This window comes from Mastomys coucha, unplaced genomic scaffold (genome assembly GCF_008632895.1).
Source record: "Mastomys coucha isolate ucsf_1 unplaced genomic scaffold, UCSF_Mcou_1 pScaffold18, whole genome shotgun sequence".
Classification (NCBI taxonomy): Eukaryota; Metazoa; Chordata; class Mammalia; order Rodentia; family Muridae; genus Mastomys; species Mastomys coucha.
In genome coordinates this window covers 98,836,892-98,842,479 of record NW_022196900.1, presented here as the reverse complement: position 1 = coordinate 98,842,479, position 5,588 = coordinate 98,836,892, and the positions used below count along the sequence as shown (strand labels likewise).

General features: G+C 50.3%; 1 protein-coding gene across 3 annotated transcripts in view; it reads left to right on the top strand.

Moving 5' to 3' along the window:
* The window catches only part of Kazn (kazrin, periplakin interacting protein), a 375,063-nt gene that overhangs the window by 221,870 nt on the left and 147,605 nt on the right, over positions 1 to 5,588 (top strand). The gene's annotated exons all lie outside the window — the stretch shown is intronic.

Genomic DNA, 5,588 nt, shown 5'->3' with positions numbered 1-5,588 from the left:
AAAAAAAAAAAAAAAAAAAGAACTAACTTTATCTCATGAGCGAGGTGACAAGGGGTAAGACAAAAACAAATGGCCAGGAGAGAGCGGCAGGTCACATCGTGACCTCACAGACTGGAATGAAGTGAGAGCGGCAGGTCACATCGTGACCTCACAGACTGGAATGAAGTGAGAGCGGCAGGTCACATCGTGACCTCACAGACTGGAATGAAGTGAGAGCGGCAGGTCACATCGTGACCTCACAGACCGGAATGAAGTGAGAGCGGCAGGTCACATCGTGACCTCACAGACTGGAATGAAGCTCAATGTCACAAGATCTTCTGAGCCTTCATCCTGGGGAATAAAGAGCTAAAATGTGATTATTATCTACACGATTATTTTTTTAGACAAAGTCCTACTGTGCAGACCTGGCTGGTCTGGAACTCTATATAGACCTAGAACACACTGGCTTCAAACTCCCAGAAATCCACCTGCCTCTGCCTCCTGAGGGTTGGGATTAAAAGCATGTGCTATCTTACCCCAAGGCATAAACTACCTTAATTTTTAAACGTTGGCTGGGGCAGCCAGGTGGCTCAGTTGAGGGTTGCTTGCTGCCAAGTCTGACAGCCTGACTTTGATCCTCAGCTTCACATGGTAGAGGGGAAGAGATGATTCCTGCAGGCTGCCTATGACCCCCATAGACACACACACACACACACACACACATACACACACACACACACACACACATGCCTGAGAAGTGGCTCAGTAGTTAAGAGAACTTGCTATTCTTCCAAAAGACACAAGAGTTTTGTTCCCAGGATGGATATCAGGCCTTTCATTCACAACTGCCTGTAACTTCAGCTTCAGGGATCTGGTGCCCTCTTCTGGCCAGGTTGAGCACCTGCACCTACATGTACACAACACACTAACACACACACATACACACACACATGCACACTCACTCACACATAAACATATACACACTCACAAATTAAATTAATCCAGACTCTGGGAAGTGGAGACAAAAGCAGGAGGAATTCCAGGTCATCTTCTGCCGTAGACAAAGGAGTTTGGGGCCAGCAGAGTGTATAAGAGTTCTTGTTCCCAAAAAAGAAAGTAAAATTTTGAAAAAGTATATATTTGGTATATGTATATATACTCACATACATACACAAATATCAAATATATTCATATATATCATATAAAATATACATTCATGCATACATATATATACAAACACACAGACACATGGGATTTATTTATTAGTATGGCTTACAGGCTCTGGTTCAGTTAATCCAACAATGTCTGTCTAACCAACAGAAGAAGGTCCAGGAATCCAATAGTTATTCAGTGCACAGGGCTGGATGTCTCAGCTGGTCTTCAGTACACATCAGCATCCTGAAGACGTGGCTCTAATGTCACTCAGTGAAGGGATGAACTTGCCACTGAGAGAGGAGCAGGCAAAGGGCAAGTGCTCCCTTCTTCTGTCTTTCACACAGGCTGCCGCCAGAAGGCGTAGCCCAGATCTAAAGCGGATCTTCCCACCTCAAAGATTTGATCAAGAAAAATCCCTCACAGCTGTACCTGGAAGCTTAGGGTTTAGCTAATTCCAGATGTAGTCACATTAACTGAATGCCTTGGCAGATCAGAGACAAGGAATGCTGCAGAAATCATGCCACATAACAGATCTCACAAAAAAAGATTTATTACGGGGGGAGGGGCTGCAGGAACAGAGAGAGAGACACACACAGCGTGAGATAGGAGGAACAGAGAGTGAGAGACAGACAGAACAAGAGAGAGAGAAACAGTAAGACAGACAGGCAGAGGCAGAGAAACTGGGAGAAAGAGAGTGGGCCTCTATGTGGACCTTTTAAAGGGTATGCATGTCGCATTTGGCAGCTGTGATGTCATGGCTACTGGCGCTGAGTCACTAGGGGCAGCTGGGGCTAACACCCAGAAGACCCATCCCAAATGCTACACTAGAATAAGGCATCGCAGTAACTGGTAGGTATGTCTGGCTCTGCGGGTCACTGCCTTGCACCTCCTCTTCCATCTCTCGTCCTCAACCTTCCTGGCTGACAGTAGATCTAAAGCCAGTGGATTAGCTACCTTTGTGTTGCTGTGACAAAATGCCAGGACCAGGGCAACTTATAGAAGAAGAGTTTCTTTGTATTTATGGTTCCTGAGGGAGAAGAGTCTACTCTGGTTGGGAGGCGTGGCTGCAAGCACCACGGTGGTTGGAGCCGGAGGTCGGGAGCACATCCCAACCACATCTAAGTAGCAGCCATCAAGAAGAAATGGAAGTAAACTGAGCTTTAAGCTTTCAAACCCCACCCCTAGCAACGGCAGGCTTCCTCCAGAAAGACTGCCCCAGATGAACCTCCCCAAACAGTGCCACCAGCTGGGGACTGAGTGTTCAGATGCCCCAGACTGTGGGGGACACTTCTCATTCAAACAAATCACCACAGCCAATAACCTACTCCATAGGGAAGCCGGGGGCTTATAGGGAACATAGGAGAGATGATGGGGAAGAGGCCCATGCGGATGGCCTAGAACAAAACTCTTGTGTCTTATCAGGACATGAACTGACTGCCTTAGATGAGATGAGGGAAGGGCTGGTGCCACGGAAGCGACCTATCAGGGCTATCCAGGGCTCCGAGAAGCCCCGACAGAGAAGAGAAAACACAGAACAGTGAGTGTTGGGCATGGGGGTGCACATCAGCCTCCTGGTGCTTGGAAGGTAGAGGCAGGAGGATTTAGAGTTCAAGGTTATCCTCAGCTACACAGAGAGGTTACCCTAGGCTGGCCCACATGAGACTCTGCCTCAAGAAAACAATAAACTAATAATAAAAGCAATAAGAATAAGTGCTTGTATTAGGCCCTGGGAATAGAGAGCTCCATTAAGGCTGGCCCCTACCTTCCATTGACGGGGGCTAGGAGCTGCCCAAACCCTACAGCTGCAGAATCCCTGAATCAGCTCCACTGGGCCCCTGGGTGTGGCAGAAACCATCTATACCCGAAGGACACATCTCTAAACCAAAAGAATGCAGCCTTGCTCACACCGCACCAAACTAAACACATGCTTGCTTGTTTGTCTGGGAAACTTCAGGGGGGAGATGTCAGTGCTTCCTGCATATCTGTTCGACAAATCTGCTTCCCGAAACCCGGTCTGAAGACAGTTGGAGGACGATTCAGGGGGAAAGAATTTAGAACACATTCTAATTAGTCCCACTGGGACCAGGGGCCAGGTCAGTCTCCAGCCCTGAGAACCTAAACCCCTTTCCCCTGTCCAGAGAGCAGAATGATGAGCCAGCTCTTAGAAAGGCCCTTTTTGGAGCCCGTGGATGCGAAGCCTGGCTCCTTCCTGCCCTTTCCGGGGCCTCTGCAGTTGTCAAAGCCGGAGATTTCAAAGTGTCATCTTTGTGTACAGAGGTGATGGGGGCAGGTTGGGCTCTGCCTTCAGGATTGGAGAAGCGGATGCAGCCACAGCTGATGTGCCTGAGCATCCGTGGGTGGGTGGCAGGCATGCACAGCCCCTAATTACAGAGAAAGAGGCTCAGGTGTGTGCAGACAAGCCTCCCCAGAGCCCAGGCAGGTGGCCTCCAGATGAGGAAGGTCCTCAGCTTGGACTCTGAATACAGGAAACTGTCACTGTGGAGGAAGGGATGTTATATAACCATGAGCCCACAACCTCTGGGAATGTGACCTTGTCTGGCTTTTCAGCCTTGGTCTGCCCACTTGGGAGGGACACAGCACAGGAAGGTCTTCCCCCAGGGCAAAAAAAGGGGGGGTTCTCAGCTCCATTAGAGTCAGAGTAGTCTAGATGGGGGCTTCTAGACCCCACCCCCTCTGCTCCTCATTCAGGAGGCCCAGGTGTAGCCAAAGTGCTGTTTCTCATCTTGGCAGCAGCTGTGTGGGCTCAGATGTGTGCCCCAGGTCCCATGGCCACAGTTTGAGGACTCCTGACTCAGGGATTCTAGACACCGCAACCTCCCATGGGTCCTGGATTTGCTGTGTGCCCACCCACCAAGTATCTGAACCTCCCTGAGCCTCTGATCTGCTCTTGACCCACACTGCTTTGTCTCTGAACAGCCAAACCACTCCTCCGGGTTGGGGGTGCCTAATTACTGTTTGCAGGGAGCTGGGAGAGTTTCCCAGAGAACAAAACAGGCCGCTCTCCCTCTGTTGCAACATGCTCAGGGCCACTGGGGAGCTAACGCTGGGAGAGAGGGGCAATTCAGCTTTAAAGTGCAGGCAGGCTAACAGACCCAGGACGCATTCACCTGGAAAGGCTTTGCAGCATCTTGACTGACCCGGTCCTCTTCCGGGCCATCTTGTTTCCTGTGCTAGCAGACAGCAAAGGCTCAGCTCAGGCCCAGCATTTGGGTACCTATGTCCCAGCAGCTATGACCAAACTCACCTCTGTACCTGTAGCTATTTCTTTTTCATTCTTTTTTCCCTTCTTTTTATTTTTTAATCTTTGAGTCAATCTAGCTTCAAACCCTCTATGCGGAGGATGGCCTTGAACTTCTCATCGCTCGACCTCCCTCTCCCAAGTGCTAGCACTGCAGACATAAACCCCAGTACCCACTTTTATGTGGTACTAGGACTGGAGCCCAGGGCCTGGTGTGCGCCAAGCAAGCATTTACCAACTTCATTCCTAGCCCTCATAGCCAGGGTCATTTCTCTTCTCAGCATTGGTCCAAGACCATCCTGCACACCGGGGTCTGGTTAAAGACAGGCATGGACTCTAAACACACTAAACACTGCAGGCTGAAGGGATGAACGGTGACTGTAACTGTCCAGGCTCTGAAGCTGACTGCCCGTGTGGCTGGCTGTCTACAGTGATAAGGGCTGTCCTACCCATAATCCTCTTTCCTCTGCAAGCAACATCCATGCCAAATACATAGGTCTTCTAACCTCCACGTGCTTATTAAGAAACAGGCCCAGGAGCGGGGCGGTGGTGGCGCATGCCTTTAATCCCAGCACTTGGGAGGCAGAGGCAGGCAGATTTCTGAGTTTGAGGCCAGCCTGGTTTACAGAGTGAGTTCCAGGACAGCCAGGGCTACACAGAGAAACTGTCTTGAAAAAAAAGGAAAGAAAAGAAAAGAAAAAGAAACCGGCCCAGGAGGGCGAGCAGACACCCAAGTCAAGGGCAAGAGTAGATGGGAAGACTGAAAGTCCCGCGGCCTCCTATCCACCCCGAAATCCTCTGCGTTGCCCCAAGTGAACTTGAACTTATAATCCTCCTGCCTCTACTTCCTAAGCACAGGGACTCCTCCTCACCCTATGACACCACATAGCACATAGTCAGTGTGTTTCACTTCTCATAGTGACAGCAGTAGAAGTTGGCAAAGAGGCAGGGCATGGGAGAGGGGCCGGGAGAAGGCGGGGGGGGGGGGCGGGGGGAAAGAGCTGTGGCCAACAGAGCAGAGCTCAAGAGTGCTGAGAACTCAGCAGGAACCTCCGGGGACCTGCCCTAGATCCTTGCGCCATAGTCTGGCTTGCTATAGTTTGCTTAGCCCCTATGGTAGATGCTTGGGCCGCCGCCTGGTGCTTCTTGAAGAAATTGAACCCTTAAAAAGGAAAGTTGTGCTGGGGGGGGGGGG